Genomic DNA, 24,103 nt, shown 5'->3' with positions numbered 1-24,103 from the left:
TGCGACTCTGTGACCTCCGGGACCCCTGTCCCCCTGGCTGCCTCTCCTACACAGACTGGACCCCTACTACACCACTCCAGCGCTGACCCCCATTCATTTGGACCGACCTCTTCTTATCAGGTCTGCCAGTTTTAGCGGTCCCACACAGATGCGTGTAACCGGCTCCCTCCTCCCCCCTCTCCACCTCCTCTACGCTCCCCTCTCCCTCAACTGTACACATGTCAAATCTCTCTAGTTACCCTCTCATGAGTTCGCACACATCTGAAACCACATGCTGTGGAAAACCACGCTGACTCGATGTTCACGGACAGCGCAAAGAGCAGAGTCGAGTGTCAAGGCCGCAGACTCGGCGCGCAAGGCCAAGAAATCAGACCTCGCGGCGGGTGATTAATACAGCAGAAAGCCCGGGCTTAGTGAAAGGCCACAGCATCCATAGAGCGTTCCAGCCGGGCTTGGAGCGAAGGTGCTCACACACACACACACACACAACGCGCGCTGCCTGCCAAGACAGCTTTCGTGACTGCTTCCTCTGGTCCCTGTACGGTTTCACATTCAACCCACTGCGTTTGATCATGCAATCCTGCAACATGCTCACATCACCATACCTAATTAACAACGAATGGTGAGGGGAGACACTTACACGCACATGAAACACACAATGGCAAGTGCAGTGCATACCCCCACCCCCACCCCAATGCTTTCCTGAGCAATATGACCCCTTACTCATGTATGGATTAACAGTGCTGCCTGTCAGACACACACAGTCGCTCTTTAGCCGGGTACCACACACAGTGCCCATTTGTTCGGCGGCAAATCACACACACGTCTCTGCAGGAGAGCGCGGCCCAGTCAAAAGTATTAGAGAGTGTGAGTTAGAGATGGAATTGAGAAGGAAAACAAACACATAGCGCGAGGAAACTCCTTCATTCATTGTATGGGAGCACTGACGGAAGATGTTTACAGCACAGATAGAAACTACTCCAAGCTCCGATTTCATTTCAGGAAACATGATGCACCTAATGATCGGTTTCCGTCAAAACAACAGTCCGACTTGGAGTAGAGGGAAATCCAACAGGGTAAGGGAGAGAGAAAAGGGAGAGCTATGACATCCTCCCAACACTTTAATGAGCACCTGTCTTCACTGCAGCATGTTGACAAGTTTCACCTCAACAGACTGTTTGTTTCCTCTGTCTCTAGGCAGCAGGGTTAGAGGGTTTTTTGCCAACTTCACCTCACAAGTGTAAAAATGTTTACATGCCATCACAAGCCAGCCCAGGCCTAGTGAGACTTCAGACTTTCACCCCAGAAAATAAAAGCAGGTATGGCATCATCAGCTCCAGTAGGTGGAATGCCTTCATCTCCATCGCTGCTCTGAAAAAGGGAGATGAAAATGCATACATCTGATTGTTAACTTGGGCTGGTAATTTATTTCAGATGTATTTTTTTGTTATATTTGTAGAAATAATCTCCTAAAGGTGCAAAATCTGAGTAATTTCGGCTGAAAACATACAAAAAAATAAACTTAAATTGAAAGTTATCAGCAGAATGTGAAGAACAGTCCTGGTGTTATGGTGTCTTTGTATTGTTGGAAACGATATATACAGAAATTAGCATGCTAACCAGCTAGCCACAACGTATACCCTGATTCTCTAAACTCCCAGTCCAGACAGCTACAGTTAACTGAGCTAACTAGCTCCTGGAAGCAACAGTGAGCAGCAGTGAGCTGTTACCCAACAACAGGCCGCTTCTATTTATTTTGAATCTGGTACCTGTCTGCCATTGTACACACTTCCTCAAGGCTGCGCAGATATATTGCTAAAGCTATCATCGAGCTAGTTGCAAGTATGGAAGAGGAAGTGCAGCTAAAATGTCCCAAAACTATCATACCGGCTTGACAGTGGTGAGTACTAACAATTGCTATTTTCATTCTTTACATCAATTATGATAATGTTCAGTGATATCTTATATCTGAATGAGACATTTGGAGGTTTGAGACGGTTACCAATGACAACAAGTTGCAGTGCAGCAGCAACAGATTTGTTCAGCGGCTAACTCTGTTAGCACAGAGCACACACCCACAGCAGTGGGTAGTAGGCTAACTGTACGTCGGGTAGACTTTTGGGACTGAGGTAAATTCATGACGGCTGTCTAACGTGCGTTTATGATATTGTGGTATTTAATATAGTTGTTTATTTATGTTTTAATCAGAATCAAAAAGCTACAATTGTAGAACATAGCAAAATGGCCGTCACACACTTCTTCTAGCTGGTCAGCGAGACCTACGAGGCAGTCAGTGCACATTTGTGTAGTTTGTGGGAATCACTTTTATAGGGAGGGTTGTGGGATTTTTTTCTTAGTTGGATACTTACCAAATCTAGCTTGTTCTTAGTGATCTCTCCATTGTTACTGGCCTTAATGACCTATTAACACGAAGGAAGTAGCAAAAATATATTGCCAAGGTGTAGGAGGATAGCTTCGTGAGTCTGTCCAGTTATGTGTGACCCCCTCGTCATTCACCAGCAGAAAAACAAAAAAGATCAGACAGGCCTCAGGGAGTATAAACAAAGGGTGGGCCAAATTATGGGTGCTAAAATGTGGCAGAAAAAGGTGGTTTCTTTGTGGCTGTTTACCATCTAAAAATACACCAATGCAAACCCAAAGGGCTGCGTGCCCACAGATGTATCTGTGCCAGCACCTTTTATATAAAGCATCTTCATCATCATCACCAAACCTGTGAAGTGTAATGAGCGTCCTGAAACATCCAATTACAGATTTCCTACTAACGAGGTAAACAGAGCTTCAAACGCAGCTCAAAACAAAGCTCTTGATGAAGAGTCTGCAGTTCAGGTAATGCTGGATGTGTCTGAAGCGACGGGGGTGGAAGGTGTTGACACTGTTAGCCTTTTCCCTTGAGGGAGCAGCGCTGGTGTTTTCCCATATTTACGTCAGTATTTACGCATGTGTGTACAGGTCCTTTGAGAGGTTTACATATTGAGGGTAATAGGATAACTCTGGCCTCCACCAGCAGAGAAACAGGTGCTTATCTTGTCAAAGCTGTTGTGCTAAGCCAACCTTTGACCCCTGGTTGAGAGCCAATTGAGAAATTAAAACAAGAAATTTACACGCCCCCACCCCGCCTCCCCACTTTTTCACTCCTCTCTTTCTCTCACACATACACTCACAGGCACAAAAATGCATGCGTGTGGAAAAGGTCAGCCAGATGATGAATCATTTTAGAGCTATTTCCCAGTATCCTTCACTGGTGCTCTGCAAGCCAGCTCGCTGACGAGAGCACTAAATGAGAAAGACATAAACGGGAATGAAGAGAGACACACGAAGCTGACTTTCTGGCGTTAAGTGGAGGGAAAGAAGATCGAGGGTTGTGAGAGAGGGGGAGTGGACGGGTGGAGGAGCTCACCGCTGTGTGGGGTCTGTCTTGCGTGCGTTCACCACCGGGGTCTGGGTTATTGATTTCCAGGCATGAAGCAGGAATATTGTCCAGGGTTTTGCTTTGCTCCAACGAGTCTGCCAAGCTCTTTCTAGTAAGCCTCCTCCAATTACACATGTCTCCCTTTGACAGATAGACTGACACTTACTGCTCATAAATAAAACGGTAAACTGTAATGCAAACCTATCATAAGACAGAGCAACTGTGTCATTTACATCAGCGAGGCTAATCAGGAGATCACTGGACATTTTTCATATTGTTGTGGCGTGACTCTGACATTTTAGGTTACTCCAAGATAAATACAACTTAATTTTAGTCATTTTACAGCGAGGCTGTTTCTTTTTTTGCCTCTAAATCTTTTTTTAAAAACACTACGCTACGTATGTCTGCATGAATTAATGTTTAAATGCACAGGATGTAATTTGCCGCGAGGGTTCTCGCAATCAAAACAAAACAAAAGGAGTAAGTAGCGTGGGATCATGGGAGTTATTGTCGTCATTGTTAAACAGCCACTATTTGCTAATGAAGATTTATCCACATGACTCAGGAAGAATCGTTCTCTGATGAGGTCATGCATGAAAGTTTTATTCATTCTATGTTTTGCCACATTTGCTGACTTCCTTCCTCGCCACTCTGACGTAACATCTGATGTTTTCCCACAAGCTATGGGGACAGCCAACCAAATCCAACACACCTTGAAGAAATTAACAGATTTCTCTGGGAATAAGCATTGTTTGAATCATGTGAGATAATGTAAGTACTCATCTAAACAAAATATACAACAAAGGGTGTGTCATTTTTAGACATTTGAATGCTGATGTATACATTTGATATCTTTAACACTATACAGCTTGCAACATCTCCTTATGAAACAAACATTATGCTAATTTTCAGGTTTGTGATTTTATTTTGGGTTGCTACATTAGATTTAATAAGCTTTGACTGGTTTTGTTAGCTTTTAGCTCCTGTCTCTTTTACATTCACAACAACATATATGACACATTAACTTCTGTATTTTTCACAATTTCCATGTTAAAAGACAACAACATGCACAATTACATGTCAAGAAATAAATTTGGCGGGATTCTTTCTACTGCAAAACCTTATGACTGTCTCACTGTTGAAATCGCTTCAGTCTGTCTCGCCATAAAACCTCTGCTGCAGCTCGAATTACTAATTCCTGACAAAAACAGCCAGAGCCCACAGTAATCGCTGAGATTCTCTAAATAAGAAATTGACATCATAAGATAACACATTTCATAATAAAACAAGTTTTGAGATTTTCATAACATTTAATGACTGTTTTATGAGATCTGAAATAAGCAGATTGTAGTCTCGCTGATACCAGTTTCATAAACGTTGGTCTAGTTATCTGAGTTTATCTAAGTGACTGTTACGAGAACTCAACTTTATTAACTGTTGTCATGTCCATCATCGTACCGCTCACACCACGCCAAGAAGACAGACACATGCACAAACAAGCCAACATGAACGCTCCTTCACACACGTGTAAACACAGATGCATAAAACAAGCAGCTGGCTGGCTAAAAGAAGCGCTCGCGCAGACAAAAACAGACACGCGGCACGTGAAGAGGACCAAATTATATGACTTGAAAAAATAGAGTGAAACTCAAGCGCATAACACCATTTACTTTAAGGTACAGCTTTGAGTAAGAGTCAAAGAAACACACACAAACACCAGGGAATCACATTTAAAAGAAATGTCATCAATTTGCGGAATGACTCTTTGGTTAATGTGAAAAACATCAATCAGGTGCCACTGATGGCACAGCGGTTCACTTCATAAAAACCCACTTAGAGGGACATGAAAGTTAAACAAATGAAAACAGTCCAGTGTTTCGCCGCTCAGAGAACATGATGAAAAATATGTGGCCCTGCGGCAGATATTGGAGGCCAGGAATAACAGCATGAGGTTTAAAAAAAACCTCTCATATGCGTGTATTAACACATCTCCTTTACCTCAGCCACCGACCCCTGTAAGTTTCCCTTTAAATTTTTTTTTTTTAAAAGCAGACTGGCTGACATCCTGACAGCCTCAGTAGCCCCGCTGGTCAGGCCTCGGTCCAGGCCTGTGGCTCTGAAAGTGATTCAACTTGTCACAACTAAGAAATAAACGACGGCTGACTTGATCTGAGGATTTATTTTTCATGTCTCCCTGTTGGATACGAAGACTATACGAATACATAATTTTTTGGCGTGCATTTAATAAACTCTCCGATTATCCATATTATAGAAATGGACATGAATATAAACTTAAACCCAAAAATAAAAATAAAACACCAGAATGTGATAGAAATGTGTAATTTCTAAGTATCATAATAAATTATCCCTTTGCCTTTTATGTGTCCATACAAAAATAATTCTTCTTTTTTTGTGGTTAAGCACCAATATGGTGTTTTACCAATGGTTAACCCTCCCCTCGACAGGAACAAGCTGTCAGGTGTTTGGGGTTAGTCAAACTGAGCCCGTATGTCTCCCCGAGTAATCTTCAGGTCGCTGAGTGCCACTGTCCTGCTGCAGCCCGAGGGCTTGGGGCAGATCTGGGATGGAGGTTGATAATGAGCAGGGGGATAAAGTAGAGTTATGGAGGTCTTATCACCTTGTGCCCCCGGGTCACACTGCACTGCTGGTGGTCACAGGCTCCTTAATCATTACAAAAACTCACAGCTCTACTCAGCCAACAGGTATTAGTTGTGTATGAGGAGAAGACACAGCTAAATTAACGGTGCGTCCTACATCTGGAGGACGGACTGGTCAGCTGAGCTTTGCAAACAGCCCCTGGGTGATATCTGTAGTTGGGTGCTGCGTCCAGTCAGTCGGAGTGAGCTGTGTGGGGGTCAGAGAGGGAGACAGAGATGATGAGTGTGGTGTGGGGTCAGCCAGACCTCAGGCTGTGATTTGTTGAAGTGCATCAGACGGGAGTCGACCAGAATCTGAATAAATCACCTCAGTGGCACCAGTGACAAAACCTTGATAATGCCCCTGTAAACAGGCATTAATTAATGTGAGCTGATAAGTGGAAAAATGTTTAACCTCTTTTCCATCACTGTTTGTCTTATATGTCATTACATTACACATTACATCTACTCCTTCTCCCTCATTCAATGAAATAATATGTAATGTTTCTACAATAAAAATGACTCAAAATAACTAGACCTTTTTAAAATATTTTATTTATTTGTGTTACATTTTTCAAAATGTTTTTTAACAATGTTTAGACCCAGAGAAATACATATTTTTATTCAGTGTCAAAGTGCATCTCATTTGGTCGCCTATTGCGATGAGTTCTTGGAAAGCGAGGAAGGAAATCAACGAACATGACTGAACATGACATGAATAAAACTGCAGCAATGGTGGTTATTGAACAGTATAAACAACAACTCCCATGAGCCCATGCTACTTTATGATGTCATCAAATGTTACATCATATGTTTACATTGTTTTTATTGAGAGAGCTGTAACACATGACATATCGTGTGTTTAATCTCTTCATAAGCAAATATGGTTCTTTGATTTTTTTTAAGTTTAACAGCTGAACACAAGATGTTTCATATTCAGCAAAAAGGCCGTTCTCAGGATACATATGCTTCCACATGTTACATCACAAATATATAAGTTGGATATTAGACAAAGACTGGTTTCCAAACTAGTCCTGCTTGTACACACATCTTAAACTGATCAGTCAAAAGATAAAATATAAACAAAAAAGAAAATGAATGATTGTGAGTTAAAAGGTCAGAATTATTATGTAGTCAGTGTTTTTTACTTAGAGATTCATAGTTTCACCTTTTTATCCAATAATTATGACTTTTATTGCAAAGTTTTGACTTTTTATCTCATAGTTTTGACTTTGCATCCAATAACTTTGACTTTTTATCTCTTACTTACCATGGGAATATTATTTTCATCCAGTTTGGTTTTCATGTAATTTTTTCTCTTTTTGCAGAAATGGCCTTCCATCATTTCACCAGATTTATTCAAAAACTTCTTCCTATTGTCGAATTCTGCACGGCATCATTCTGCACAGTTATGGTCCAAGGGCATCCAAGCGAAGATACAATGAAAGTGAAACTTTAAGACAGCATCCTCAACACAAGACACAGTTTTTCCAGCGAACTTGCGACGCTGCCAGTTGAATTTGCGCTGGCACAGTGGGGAATAGGAGGTCAGTGTAACTTGTAGGAGTATCATGTCTGATCCCAGCCAGGATGAGACAAGCCAGTATTGTCTTACCATTACTATTCTTACTCGTGGCCCACCGCAGACACAGCAGCTGATGAAAAGATTGATTGGAGGAGGTTAAAAAGCCATTTGATACTGCTGAGTTTGATTAAACGCCGTGTTTTGGGATTAAAACAGTATCTGCGAGCAGCGTGGGTGACGAGGAACAGAGCTGCCTTTTGCTAATCACTGTTATTCCACTTGTGAGTTCTCACCCGTTGATATAAATAAAAAATGTAATATTTTTCACAGCAAACAAATATTCAGCAGTGGTTCATCGGCGTATTCATGGCAAAAGTGTTGAAACAGGAGCAGGCCTACACTTCTCCCCTCATGTCAGTATGTATCCCATTATGGTTGTACTGTGCGGACAGAGGAGCTCGGCCTGCTCGCCACAGCTTTATTTATTTTACTGTCTTTCATCTGCAAACCACTACCAATCTGCATCAGAGGGAAATCCACTCTGTGTATCCCATAGGTGTCATTTAGGATTGATTCCCTGGAATTAGCAGACGTCAAAGTGGAACCATGTGGCTGTCTGTCTTTCCATCTGTCTGTCCTTACCGACACCTGTGATAAGGCGTCTTTGGACACCGAAGAAATGGTATATTAGTGTCTTCGGTTTACCGCTCATTCATTATGGCCTCCAGGGATCCAGGGAAAGTTCACCTTCTTGAGTATCTGTCACTATCTGTTAGACATTAAGGGCAGAGGTGATAATAAGCAAGTAAAATCAACTGTTATCTAAATCTGAGATAAATGCTTCAGAGGCTCCAGCCTCACCAAACCCAGCAGAGGAATGTAATTAAGTACATTCACTCAAGTACAAATTTAAGGAACTTGTACTTTACTTTTTGAGTATTTCCATTTTAGGCAACTTTATACCTCCACTCGGCTGCATCTCAAAGGCAGATATTGTATTTTTGATTCACAGCAAACAACAATCCTTGCTGTTGAAAACCAAAACGTTCGCAGTGGAGTTAAAGGTGCACTACAGTATGTAGTCATGGGGAAGATTTAATCAGAATAGAATTATATTCATCTTTGTTTTATGCCTAAACAAACTCATTTCCTTTTCATGACGGAATAAACTGAATAAACAAACTGACGTTAAAGGACAACGCAATTTAATACTGTTTTACTTGGTCAACGTGTGGCGGACCCTGCCACCTTTCTAGCTTCAAACTCTAGCTTCTGTGGACCTCGTTTTCCTCTGAGAACAGCTTGTTTATTCAGTTAGTTTGAAAATAAATATTTCTGAGTTTGGATCATGTACTCATTAACATTGTAAATGTTAAAATTCAGCATTTGAATTTCTTCTCCAAAACTACATAGCGGCCCTGAGTAATAGCGTTAATCCTTGCATCATTTGGTCACCTCGCCAACATTCGTCCTCGCGCTCCGACTGTCTCTCAGGAGTTACATACGAAATGTTTAGGATAAGCACATAACAAATATATAACAAAGATTTTGTCCTTTTTTTTTTAAGACATTTTAATGCAGAAATGTCAAATATTAGATCTTAAATGTAAATAAACAACCTATTGGAGTAGCTGAGGAATAAGCTGTCACAGAGCTGAAACACAGGGCTGTTTTTTCTGAGCTCACAAGAAGTCGACCTTTAAGGGATACTGGTTCTCACAGGGCAGCAACGCTACAACATGTGAAGATTTTATAGACAATGATACATTGCATTTCAACTTAATCACTCATTTTTGACTATTTTACATTCACCGAATTATTGTAAATAAGGACATAAAAGAGCTAGAATGAGTTTAATGTTCCTGTAACTGGAACTGGCAGTGGTTTTTTTTTTGGTTTTTTTTTGCCAAGATATTTTTCCAGAAAAATCAGAGCTGAGTGTCCATTTTCAGTGACATTGTCATTAAGCTTGAACTTGGACCATGTGAGATGAATGATGTGGACCACCTATTGTGTTTTCCAGCTAATAGGAGCACACATAGGTCACCTTTTGCATAAAAATAAGTTCAGGGTGAAAAAACAAATAAATGGTTAAGTGTGTTCAAACTCCTATAGATACATTTCAGAAGCACTAACAGAACCTTTGACATATTGGGGGAAAAGTCAGACTGTAAACTTTTCAAAAGAGCCCAAAACTCTGCCTGTACTCTGGATGGTTTGACAACAGCTTTAAACTTAGGTTTTGTCTGGACTGGTGTTTTAGGATCATTTTACATACATTTTCAGATTAATGCCACAGTTATATTAACCTGAATACATCACATATGATTTAAAAATATATTTTTTTTTTGCACTATGACATTATCAGATATCATCATACTTCATCGTACTTCAAGTACATTCTGCTTATAACTCTCGCATACTTTTATTCAAGCAAGGTTTTTAAAGCAGGACTTCTGTAGTATTTTCACACAGCACTTGTTCTTACAGATCTGAATACTCAAAAATACACAACATTTGAGAACGCTGCCGCACATTGCCTTGATTCAATCTTTTTTCCTGTCGTGGAAAAAAAAGATGTTTGGATCCTGCTATAGGGGACAGCATGGTAAACATACTGATCAGCTCGGATGGATTTTTTTCTTCCAGTTTTTGCAGGCTCGAGCTTCTCTGGTTCACATGACCTCTTCCGAAAAAAAGAAACTGATGAACCAGCGTGAATCCACTTATAGCCAGGCAGAGATCCCAGGTCACAGAGAGATAACTGGGCTCCAGCATCTAAGACCACCATAGATCAGCCACAGTTCATTATTGATTATCTTCCTTCGAGGAGTGGCGGCCGCTTATTTAGACGTGCAGACAGTGCGAGCAGTGATCCACAACCCTTTGGTTGTTGAAGAAATCACATAACGCCGAAGTAAACAACGGGACCACCAACAGATTCAATATTGCTGATTTATCCTCGCTGTGTTTATCATACGAGTCTCGACGCCATCGCAGAAAAACAGACAATTCATTACAAGCTCCTTAAGTGGTTCTTTCTTTGAATTTGGAAATGACTTTTAGGCTGAATACGACTCTAACAAAGTGGTTTCACACGTAAAAGGATTTGTTAAGAATGAGACTCGTTCTGGCTCCTCATGTGTATTTTTGGTCGGTTTGTTTAGCATCATCCCCGCATTCAATCAGAGGAGATGCCGCTGACAGATTTAAAAGCAGAAGCATGACATTTTTTTTTGTTTTGTGTGTTTTCACATGCGGATTTCCTACAGATTGGAACAAACTTGGTGGATTGGGAAACAAGAAACAAGACAAACAAATCAAGTATACGGTCCCCCCCTGACAAAAAGTGGCTCAAACGAGATGAGCCAGATGAAATACTGATTCCAATATTCACTTTGTGTAACAAAGTCTGTAGCTGTAGAACAAATTGACACAACAACAACACGAAATACATCATCAATAAGGTCAAAATAATTTAATAGGCAAAATATACAGAGGGTATGTATCACATATCAATGAAAGAAATGCAGCATTTATAGTAACATGGGAACAATTATTGCACAAAACACCCTCATGATTACATCATTACCTCCAAACCTCTAAATATTTGTATGGGATGTGAAAAACTTTCCACATTATGATAAAAGTCTAACTATTGATAAGTACATACCGTCCTCACTAGCTGAAACTGGGCTGATCTCAACAGTCTGCTGAGCCGATAAAGTGCTCCAAAGAAATAGTAAAGAAAATATATGAATACATTTTTCACTTTGAGGGTCAATCAGTGTATGTACACAGCTCCTACAACTCCTTTTTTCAAACAACATGGCATCACTGATGTGTTTTTGACTGCACTCAGTCACTCAAGCAGTTCCTCCTTCATTTGGCTGAAAGAGAGACCGAGACAGAGTTGACTAATCCAACATGAAACATCTGCCACCTGATTGATTCCTGAATCAAATTGTCCATAGCAACGGCTCCGGCTCCGGCTTTTAAAAGAGCTATTTCGCCCTAATACATGGCCCATTACCAAATGGCCATTCATCACATTAACCCAAGCTCTAGAGAGCTGCCAGTGTCTCAGTCATACAGTGCCACGGTGCTCTCTGTCTCCAGTCAGGACACACTCAGCAGCATGTCCACTTTGCCATGACTGTGTTTACCTCAGGAATACACAAACGCAGCCTGCCGCGGGCTCTATTAACGAAGCGAGAGGAAACCTCTGCCGATGCACAGAACGTAGACTGATTGACCCTCTCGTGTTATGTATGAGGATTACTGCAGAGCGTGCACCTTATTTGTCATTTTGCAGCTTTTACAGTAATGTGAAACAGCATCAAAAAAAGCTCAGATTTTTCCACTCCACATGCAGTTTATTCAGCACGAGTTTCCCTCCACTGTCATTATGAATAATCACGATCTTCCTGATGAGAACACAACACTAAAGGTTGATACTAAATGTCCCAGAGAGGATACAAATGCAACAATCAGCGCACTCTCGTAAAAACACAGACAACTATATTTTAAAAAATTCACAAAAATAAACACTCCGGCCAAACCTTTAATTAGCATGAAGCCGTGTGCTTTAGCTGGAATTAAGGAGCTTCGGGCCCAGCTGTGGTGGAGCCTGATTACTTAATAATATGGTGATAAACACAACTATCAATCAAAGCCTCTGACAGGACTTACAATTCAGGAGAGATCAGCCAAAATAAGAGCCACTGACTCTCTCATTGTGGCGGTGCGTATGGGGGCGTGTAACTGGATACTCGCTACAGTCAGCAATGAAGTTACTCGCACCGGTGTAGTGATGGAAAGAAATAGAGTGTCACTTTTATTTACACAGCACTGCTGCAGTAACTACAGCCGTCTCTGGAAAACAACAGTTGCGCAATCTGAAATCTAAAGTCGTTCAGTTTGGAGGACGACGGTGACACTGTGTTTGAAACACTGGCCCTCGCCACAGTAAACACACCTCAGAGTGCAGCGGACGCAGAGTCGTCCAGAGCAACTCGGTGCAACACGTGTTCACAGTGAGGTTCATACAGCAACTGACGCTGTGAGATCATGTATACTCTCAAACACATATTATAATACAATACAATGAATTAATGAATTTAATTCTCATTATAATACTGAGGGCATAAAGTGTACAGAAACCTGTTATTCTTGCCTGGTTTAGTCTAAGTCATTAAAATGACATAGGAGGACAAAAAGAGGTGACACTTTCTGACTTCATTTCATAAAATCTGCCTGTCACTTAAATAAATATAAATGATTACAACATAATTAAACATGCACTTGTATTAATATCAACTTTTTTCTAACATTAGGGCAACTTGGGATATACAAAATGTCAGAAAAAATATCAAACTGTCTTTTAAGTATGAAGAAAGATATAACAAAGTGCTGCATAATAGTTCCTAAGGTTGGTGTGAAGTGAGGCACTTCAATTATATATTTATTTATTTTTCCTTTGCAGGGAATCATTACTAGACACTTTGTTTTCCAAGCCTTTTATATTCTTATATCAATAAAGCGTATTAATGATCATTTGAAACAAAACAAAACAAAAATCTGAAACTTGGACAATTGTTGTTGATCTCCATTTAACCTGACATCACTGCTCAGTTGGGAGTTGAGATGTTGTGTATGATGTAAATAAACAAAACATGATACAATCATCTGCAAATGGACTGTTTTTACAGGCAACAGTTTTATGAACTGTTCCCAAACCTACAGTTCCTATCCTATTTTAGTGATTTTTATCTTTTTAATTCAATTCAACAATAAGATGCTCTCATTTCTGAGAACTTTTCAAGATGTCTCACAGAGCGAAATGTTTTTTTTCTAAGTTGAAGAAAAACTTGTTATAAGTGAAGGTGAAAATATCCATTTGATCACAGTGACATGTGGGTTCTACCTGCCTCTGGATGTGATCAAATCAATCTAAAATTCAATTTACACAATCTCTCTTAATAATTTTTCCTGCTTGTATCAGTTTTTACCTCTCGTTCTGACCCCTCGGTTGCCTTTTCCTCGACAACACTCTGCCGTGTCACTAATGTTGCTGTTCTTCTGTTTGTCGGAGGTCTTTGCAGCCGCGATGACATGAAACAAGTTCTGGCTCTCGGAGCTAAATCACTGCAGCTCTGGGGGGACTGCAGCTATTCTCTCTCACCTCGCCACTTTTAGCAGACCGTGGCTGATTTCCTTCCTTGCGTGACTCCGGAGTGTAAACACACAGCCGGAGTGACTCATCACTATTTCTCACTTCCACGGTCTGATGTAAACACACGAAGGGGTCAGGTGTCATGTTCGGGTGGCGAGTGGGCGGGGTGGGGGGGTGCAGTATGTCTCCCCATAAGACATCTTCCATTCTCCGAAGAATTCACGGCTTCCTGTGGCCAAAGCCGCACGCCTGCCCACTTGGGCCTAGAGGAAGGAGAAAAGAGAAACACGGTTAGAAATAGAGAAAGACACGGACGGGCGATTTGGGTGATAGATTACCTTCTCTGGCACGGTTCAGCAAAATGGAAAGAATGCAGTCGTGATGAGCCTGTATCTCTTTTCTTTATTTTACCACAAGAAAAAGAGAGCGATGGCTGGAGACAAGATGGAGGGGTTGGAGCTGGGTTTAATTGTGTGGCACAAACGAACTTCATTCCGTTTCTTCTAGTGGGAATTTGATTTATAAGTCGTGAAACCGTGTTTATAAGCGCCTGCCAACATGGGCTCTGTGCAGACTGGCACTTTGTTCAAATGGGATGTCTAAGAAAGTCCTGGTCAGCACTTTGCCCTCTCGTGCCCGCCGTTATTGCAGGGTAGTCGGGGCTGGAAGGGAGGGATAGCCACTTCCTCCCAGGCCCCGATCTGAAGAAGGGCCAAATACAGTGCAACATCAATCACTTTGCACTCTGCAGCTTTTCCCAGTGCCATTGTTACAGAGCAGACCGACGGAAAAGAGGCCGGTAGCAGGTGGAAATAAAAAAGCCCTCCGACAACTATAGGCCAAAGATTCCTCCCAGGATCATCTCAGCCTTTACAGAAGCCGAAGGGGAGCAACGTCTGGCTGCCAGCACGCACAAATATTTAGTCAGCAACATTCTCATATGTGCCGATACAATAACAGAAGCAGCCATTGACAGCCATTAAAAAAAATAAATAAATAATTAACAATGTATCAATTTGCCTGTGCACATGATGCAAGTGTGTACAGAAAAACAGACAAAGGCCAACAGGTGGATGGAGGCGAGGCAAACATTCATTCCGATATTTGCTGGATTGCTCCGCTGAAAAGACAATTAAATTGCGGTTCACGGCAATCAAGCGTAATCAGCATCAAGCTTCATAAGACACACTTTCACCAGAGGGATCGCGAACAGGAGCAGACGATGAGATGTGAACGGATACAAACAGCCTGCTAATTGTTGCAGTTACACTTTGTTTACTCTTCCTGTCACCCGACTGACACGATTCGCCGCAACCATCACAACCCTTCCCTCTCACAGCCATAACTCTGTCAAATTAAAACACGCAGACATCACACACACACACACACAGACGCACACAACTCCACAATCATACCAACCCACTGTCCGTAAACAACCTTAAATCCAGTTGACACACATATAAATAGGTGCTCCTGATCACGTCTAATCTTGACTCATTATCATCAGATACCGATTTTTTTTTTTTTGTACAGATCTTTGTGTTTTCTGTTGAATGCGAACAGGAACTGCTGGCAGCAAAACTTCTCATGATGCAGATTTGCCAACGATGAAATAAATAAGCTACATAGCGGGAGCACAGGTGGTAAATTAAAAGGTCAAGAGAGCTAAATTACTCTTTTTCTTTTTTCTTGAACGAAAAATCATAGACGACTATTCCATCTTAGTTTTCACTCATTAAATATGAAACCTCTCGCTTTTAAATAAAAAAAGACATGTAACCCAGTGTAACTAGGACTCGTATTTTCCAGCTGGCAAAATATCCTGTTTAATTTCTGCATTTTAACCCAGAGTTTTATTGGTGAAATACAACTTCAATATTTCAACTCAATTAACCTGTTTTTTAATATTCTCAACTTTTTGGTTTTTATACAAATCATGCATTCATTTATTTATTTTTTTCAGATTTTGTTTTTCCACATCGTCTGCGAAGATTCTCATTGAGCTCGTGGTTTTGCCGAGGAGGGTTGAATCTCGGGCAACAGGATGTGGTTGGCGACACTAGAAAAGATTCTGCCTCCGATCCAGTGGGCTTCATCAGTTTCCTCTGTGGGGTCGTGATCAAGATCATTGATAGCACATGGTTCGTTTGTGCTCCCGGCTGTGTTATTTTGTATATTTTGTGAGCAGCTACACTTAAACATACACATATGCAGAGCAGAGATGATGCAAGAAAGACAATCGCACACAAAAATGGAAGCAGCCTGGGTGATTTCTAAGGACTTCCCATGGATGCACATCTACTCCAGGAGTAAATGCCAATTTTGCCAAATAAACAGACGACTGCTGATTTTGTTTCGTCCTATTCTCCATCACCGGACTTGCCCTTCCATCGCATGTTGCATTATAATGACTTCATGATTTATGGCTCTCTCGTCCTCACTTCAGCCTCTTCCTGTCCTCTCGTTTTCTCTCCCTGGCACTGCCCGCTGCACCCGCTGCCTCCCCCCCACAGCCGCACTCCTCTCTTTATAGGGATCATAGGCTAAAACCTGGCAGGATCGCTGTCACATGATGCCCATGCGTGTGATGCTTCGCTGGGACCCCCCTCCACTCAGGAAATGCTCTCGGCCTTTTTCCCACCCTAGTGTTCCGCTGCGGAGAGCTGGGCATTACAACCGAATCCAGTTACCATCCCAAAGCATTCCTGACTGATTCCAACCACTGCCTGGCTCTGGGTTCCCACAGACAATGAGGATATGCTATAATTTCAAACTGGCAGGAGCGCTGGGTATCAAGTTGTGAACTACCAAAGCTGTTTATGGCAGAACAGAGGAGTTTGAGCTCCACAATAGGCAATTACCATGCCCACTCACCCCCCTCCCCTTCATTCAATTTGTGGTTTGTCTGTAGGTGGGTTCGGTTGTGCGCAGATTAAAAATAGCCAGCCCCATTCCAGACAAAAACTGCGAGAGACATGGAACACACATTGCACAAATGATATCTCCCATTGTGGTGTGCTGTTTGGGAATTCTTAATTGCTTTTTCCGAAGCTGCCTGCCACAGGAAAATCCCCCTTCAGAGTCAAGAAAAAAAGAGTTGGTGGGCTGCGCGTAAACATTATGTAAATGCACATGTAAACACGTACGTATAAACCCATGTCACCCCGTGTGCACCCATCAAACTGCCATCAGAGCGAGTATCAAAGGAGCTAACCTGCAGCAGAGCCAGTTGTGGCCTGCATCTGCCGCCCCCCACCCCCCCCATCTTTTGTGATCCCCGCTGTGGTTTCTGCTTCAGCTCTTATTATTGATGTCTCTCCCTGCATCAGACAGACCATGATGGACCGGCCCTGGGAGGTGTGCAGGGCTGCAGGGTGGGGCAGCAAACAGGCTCCCACTCACTGTGTGGGACCGAAGCCTCTTGGAGAAGCCACAGCAGAGCAGAGAGGAGTGGTGAGGCGTCTGGAGGAAAATTTTATGTTTTCACTGGACGATTTCTGGGAATTAGAGACGGGATAGCGGAGCACGATATGTTTTTAATACTGCTTTAACTCAGCAGGCATTGAAAATAAAAATAACACCAGTCACACTTTATATCAAGGTCCTTGTGATAAGCATTGCGTACTAGATCATAAGGAATATAACTATGGGTTTGTGAGAAGTTAACAACTTTCATATAAGTGCAAAAAAATGTTTTATAATCTCACAATGAGTGCAAGTGATTTTCCTCAATTAGCACTTATGTAGTGTTATTACACAAAATAATGTTAATAAGCATATTATGTAAGATGCTTATTTACATTTGTATGTTAATAAGGGCCCAACACGCTCACTCTCCAGTGCTGCTACTTTATAGAGTAGCTTATCACTCATCTAACAGGGCAATATATTTATACATACACCTACAACATATATATATATCTATAATTATTTATATATGTGTGTATTTGTGTGTGTATGTGTATAAAGCTGTATATATGCTAGGTTGCCTATATTTTGTATTTCCGTGCATGGATGCCTGTTTCTTGTGCGCTTTCATATGAAGCCCTTTAATTTCCTTGTACATTGTATAATGATGACAGTAAACTCTCTTATTTCTTAATCTGATCTAATTGCCTATTATCTAATTACAAGGACCTTCATCTACAGTTTTACGTTTAATATTGTAACTCTTTAAAAAATGTTGGTGTTTTTTTAAACAGGATTCATTTGATTAAAATGTCATCGTGGAAGTCAAAACTGATATGCATGAAGGTAACAGAGCTGAAGGGCTGGCTCTCTCTGGTGATCACATACAGGTGGTCTTTGGAAACTTCAGGTGTACTATGATTATTCCCTCTTGTGAAAGGTTTATTGTAAAGGTGAAATATAATCATGATTTTAAAAATGTAATAAAATGCAAGTCTCCTCCAGAAAACAATCCTGGGCACACAGTGCTCTTGACTGACCCCGATAATTTTAAATACATGTCACGATGTAAAATCCTGGAATTCAAAATGTACACAATATTCAACAGTGGGCCTTGGATTGTTTTAGAAAGAGACTTGCATTTATGTTACTTAGCAGGAGTATATTTTACCCAAACGATGAAATCTTCACATGGTGGAATATCCAAAAACAACTGCCTTGTAGAAAAATAAATGTTGCTAAGTATTGTTCCCAAATGCAATTATGCAGCAACCTAAGAGTGTCCTAAATATTCACTCTAAAATAAATTAAAACACAATTTTCTTTCCCCTCGTACACAGTCGCTCGCTAAACAGATTTGAAGACCACACACAAACGCAACAGTCGAACCAAGGGAGATGTGCATATTTCAGAGATGAAAAATTATATTTTTTTTCCCTTTCAATATTAACCTTCAGTGTCTTCGTGTATATAACTTTAATTAACTTTGATGAGCTAACAAAAGGGACAATAATGGAAATATGTTGGACTTGTATTAATCTATCCCATATGTTGTATTTTTATGAATATGTTAGAATTTGTTTGAATAAATCAAAAACAAATATCCTTAAATATAAAAACATTTCTTTGTAAAACTGGTTAAATATTCAGGAATATTGTTAAACAATTTCTAATCTGTGGCCTAAACTTAAAAAAAAAACCAATACAAATACCCACAATAATTTTCTTTCTTTATGCTCAGACATGAACAGTAAATTACGGCTATATTTTGGATTATACACGGACAACACTTGCTGAATTACCAATCTGCTATGAGCAGGTATTTAAAAATCTGGAACATTTCCTCTGCTGGTGCTAACCACATTTGGACAGTTTGGAATTTGTAAAAACCTCCGAACCTGCCAAAACCTCCCCACTGCTGTCCTTCATGTCAAATTATGTGGTGCTGCCTAACATCACAGAATAAACCAGGACGAATTTTACATATGCATTTAGTCTTTTCTTTTTTATTGTCTTGTCAACATGATGCTGTCAAATAGAGACTCTCCTTCAACGCGTGGAGGAACACTGAACATGAGTAAATGTCAGCCTGACGATGTGAGTGGGTTATCTTTGATTTGACAGGACGGCTCACCAGGGACTGCTGCGGGGAAGGCATGTGGAGATATTTGTTGGAGAGGCTGGAGTTCTCACAACAACGTCCTTGTACCCGTGACTCATGTGTTTTGCCCCGATGAGCTCACCGTGGCTGTTTTTAACACAAAAATACACAAATACTTCGCGTCGAATGCTCCATTATCCGAGACACACACGTCAAAGGAGCGGATTACGTAAAGGTGAGATCACAATGGTATTTTTGATGACGTCTCAGATTACGATAAATTACTTCTCGCTATATATGAAATCCGATATTTAATCTAAATCACTGATATTTAAGTGTAATGTGCAATTTCATTATACACCATCCAGACATTCAAATGGCAACAACAGCTCAAGTATGTGATTTATTAACCGCGCGTGTGTTACTGCAGGTGTGCAGACAGGTGGGCGTTTATCTGCGTGCGAGACGTGACGCGTTCATTCTACCGACCAATAGGAAATAACCACAGCCACAGACAATGAAATGTCATAATTGCGTAAATTAAAGTCCATGTACAGCGTTGCGTAAAAGGATGATTAGAGAATGGACATGATGACACGTTTGGTAAATTAAGAAGTATGTAAAAAGTAAAACTATATATATATATATATTTCATTCTTACCTAACCTCCTGCCACGTTGTTATCAGCCGCCCTGTATTATAAAGACCGTTATTAAACTTGATTATCTACATATCAGATTACAAAAACAGGATTATATTCACGCGTGAGACTCTTTAACAAATAAAATGCGATGAAATATCCGATTATGACTCACATCAGACTGTAACACCTGCAACACGGCTAAATATTTCACCTAATATTTCGTTTTTTATCTCTTTAACTCTAACGCAGTCGCAGCAGGGCCAGTGATGCCCGCACACAAACTGGTTTGGACTCAGTGACGTGCCATGGAGAGCACTTGATAAATCGATCTGCATGCTGCGCCAAACGAACTACTTTCTTCTGCGCCTTCACACACAACAGCAGGGCGCAGAGCAGATATCTCGCCAAGTAAAATTAAAAACTCATCGGGCGCACTTGCGCTGCAGCTGATTACTGGAGAGGGTGGTGCCCATCAAATACACTTCAGACCCATGGAGAGACCCAACGCGCGCAATCAGCGGTCTGCTAGCAATCCCGTCCTTTTCTCTCGTTCACATAAACACCACTTAAACGAAAATATACACGGCCACCTACAGCGCAGGGAAAGTGATGAGGGGGTACCCACCTCGACATTACACTGTTTTCAATTAAAGCGACAATGCTGAGCGAAGCGAAGGCGACACTGCAGAGACAAAGAGCCAGAGGGCCGATTAGGGTGCATCCTAAAATCAAGAGTTTGGACACAGGAGACTTAAAATCATTTTGTACTATATTAATAGTTAAATAATAGAAAATTGTAATCTATACGATTAATATGAATAAAAGCAAGAGTATAATGATATATAAACATGACATGTGTTTATGTCAGAGTCCCTGCAACGTAACGTCGAGGTGAACCAGCAACAAGTTTATTTTCTAAAACGCACTTTTTTGTTTCAACTTCTGTTTTTTTTTCTGCACGAAACTGACAGCCTGTCACTTGCATGTGTGCGTCAAACTCACATTATTTGGATGCCTGTCCTTCACACGTCTCGTCCTGCGTGACACGAGAGAACAAAACAAACACAATCAAAGATATCTGTGTGTCATGAGGCTGCTCAAGAAACTCAGACTCACATCAAACTCCACGAGGCCCTCTGACATTTGTACTTTCTGAAACCAGCCATGTTCATGAGTCTCAGCTTTTTACCTTTGTATTGTTTTTATATATTAATTCATCGGAATTACATTAATACACAATACACACTTGTTTTCTCTCCAGATTATCTCAGTCCACAGCAAACTTTTTAAAAAAAAAAACAAAAAAACAAATGACATCACACGCCTGCTGGAAACATTTATTTTTCGGGAAGAAGTTGTTTCGCTCTTAAACCGACTTTCTGTAAGTTTAGTTTCAAAAACCAATTCAAGTTCAAGTAGGATGAACTCAGGGCCACTTGATCGATCACTCTGTCGCCGCATCCTCCAAACAAAGTCCGCGCGGCCTCTCGGTGACCCTCCGCGGCCCTCGTTCGCCGCCGAGGAACACACACGGGCTTGTTCCTCAAAGACGATTGTTTGTCGAGAAAATTAAATCCACCCTTACACTAAGACATTTTCGGAGCCACTTTGGATCAGGCCTGTTCTCCTCAACAATTAAATCTGTGTCCGTGAGGCCAAATCACGTCACACTGCGCACCGCTGCTGCAGCTGCTGGATCTGTAATCCGCCGGGTGCAGTCGCCTAATTGGTGTGAATAAGCAATTATTTTTATTTAAGTTAACCGTGTCGTGACTTGCTCGTTCTTATAATGTAGGGCAATGTAGCCTCGAACACAATGAACTGTCAACATTTAAATGTGCATGATGAAAAAGCGCTGCGAGACTAAACTGCACGTCCTGTAAATATTAAATAGTCAGTCTGAGAATCTTGTTTACATTGTACAAGATTAGGGCCTGGATGATCTGCTGTGGGCCTCTTTGTTTAGTGTGGCACTGTTCGAGAGTTTGAGTTGTCTGAAGGAGTAGTCTAACCAACAAGACAACATTTACATGCGCGTTTGTACAACGACGCGATTTTTTAAAATGGCTCCAAAATGGGTTCGAGCGCACTAAATAACGGTAAAACAGTCCGGAAAGCCTGTCAGGACTGTGCACTCTGCGGTGTACCTCCACCTAAGTGGCCGAGCATTCCTGAGGATGCAGCGCTGTCAAATATTTCATGATGGGACGTCATGGAAAAGTGCATGACTTCGTCTCTGCGACGCAGCAACCGGGGAGCTCTGACCCCGGGACTCGAGCCTCAGTAATGACGAACATAACGTGCCACCGACGCTGTTATGGCTGATATTTCTTCTGAGCGACTGAAATATTCTGAAATGATGGATTTATTGATTTTAAATATGAGAGTTTTGATGATGCGAGCACACCATGGTGCTGTTAGGGCACTTGTTATTTTCAGTTGATCACTTTATTCTCCGAATTTTATATGACATGTCAATAAAAGCTTATCTTAGGTAATAAAAATAACGGACTTTGCTGGAGGAAGAATGCAGCGGGGAGTAGCGCATCACCAGCCAACACTGATGGCGTGCGTAAACATGCAACCACCACGGACTCTGGCTTTGAACGCACGTGCGAGTAAGAAATGTATACGTAGGCCGACATATAACAAAGAAAGAATAACATGACATGGGGCGAATGAGTGTGTGGGGAGAAAAAAAAAAGCGCCCTAATGGAATGAAGTCATCAGCGGTAATTAAATGCAGTGGGCAGAGGAGAGCACGGGCGCGCGCCTGCCCCTGGTGCGCGCTGGGTGGTCTGCTGCGCTGATAAATGTGTGGCCCTCACTCCAGGCGAGTGGCCGAGCAGGCACCGGTTAAAACAATACTTGCATTCATTTATCCACGGGTTTAAATCTCCTCTGCAGCAGCAAAAACTAACAGTGGCACGTCTGTCACCCTCGGGCTGACAAAGAAAATTTGACAATGAATTGTTTTCTCGCTTTCCCTGCGGCAAACCGCCTCGAAGAGAGAGAGAGAGAAAAAAAGAAGCGGGACTGGGCAGTTCCGGTAAATATCAATACACCACTCCATGTTTTATATCGGATTTAAATCTAAATGTTAACTCAAATTGAACTCATAAACACACTGTCACGTTATTCTACAGGAAAAAATATTATAGGAGCTACTGGTGACCTTTACGCACAGAAAGTCTCTAAACATCGTCTGGTTTTACGCGCAGGGAAAACATTGTTTAAAAAAAAAAAAAAAGAAAGAAAAGAAAAGGGGAAAAAAACCCTTCATTCACTATTTTCTCTGCTGTTATTTTCCATTGTGTCAAAACTAAAAAGTCATCGTGAGCACGCACCAGAAACAGCAACGCCGACAGAGAGCAGAAGCACGACAGGCTCACGGAGAGGCAAAAGGTTGCAGGCTGAGGCAATCGAGATCTCCAGGGAACAATAAGCAGCCCACTGTCAACAGTTTTAGGTTATGGAGTGATCGTCTTTCAGTAGCTCTCGCTCGCAGCTGTATAAAAGGCAGTAAAAACGAGGGAAAGAATAAGCGTTTCGACTTTGGAAAACACAAACAGATAAACAAACAGATGCGCATCCTCTCCTGGGTAAAATACAACTCAGTTCAAGCAACAACCAAAAAAAAACATTCTGGAGAGCTTTATTTTTCGGATTGTTCTATAAGATATAAAACAAACCGAACACGTCTGTTTTTTCCCCCCCACTCTGTCACTTAAATCTTAGTTTCTGTCTGATGAAGTCTGAAATCCACTTTACCTTCATTTCTGAATCATTCGATGGCAAAACTTTCCCCCGCAGGAGTCGATCCTCAAGTCCCCGTCCGAGTTTCTGTGCTCACAGCTCGGCAGAGCTTCCACCTCACTCCTCCTGCGTCCCCTGCGTAAATATTATGACTGCATTACACAAACAATATTCATGTGCAAAAAACGTCCCAACATTTTACATGAGCCGCTGCGAACAGACGGGCATATCGCATCAGATTGAGTATTAGCTGATCTCAACGGGGCTTTTGCTTGATTTTTTATTTAAAGAAGGCCAGGGAAAATGTTTACATTCTGCTGTATAAACATCCTGCCCATGTTCCTGTCTATCTTGTACAGAAATCGGGAGGGTGGTGGTGAATATGAGGGGCACGCTCTCTGCTAAATG

At 41.5% G+C, this 24,103-nt stretch overlaps 1 long non-coding RNA gene across 1 annotated transcript; it reads right to left on the bottom strand.

Moving 5' to 3' along the window:
* Nucleotides 1-11,064: 11,064 nt before the first annotated feature.
* LOC115579929 (uncharacterized) lies at nt 11,065-24,067 on the bottom strand. The gene is made up of 2 exons (XR_003983768.1): nt 23,711-24,067; nt 11,065-14,050 (listed from the first exon to the last, which is right to left on the bottom strand). It is a non-coding gene; the product is annotated as an uncharacterized LOC115579929 (long non-coding RNA).
* Nucleotides 24,068-24,103: the final 36 nt, after the last annotated feature.

The sequence above is a fragment of the Sparus aurata genome, chromosome 4 (genome assembly GCF_900880675.1).
Source record: "Sparus aurata chromosome 4, fSpaAur1.1, whole genome shotgun sequence".
In the NCBI taxonomy this organism is placed as follows: Eukaryota; Metazoa; Chordata; class Actinopteri; order Spariformes; family Sparidae; genus Sparus; species Sparus aurata.
This window is presented reverse-complemented; position numbering and strand designations above follow the sequence as displayed.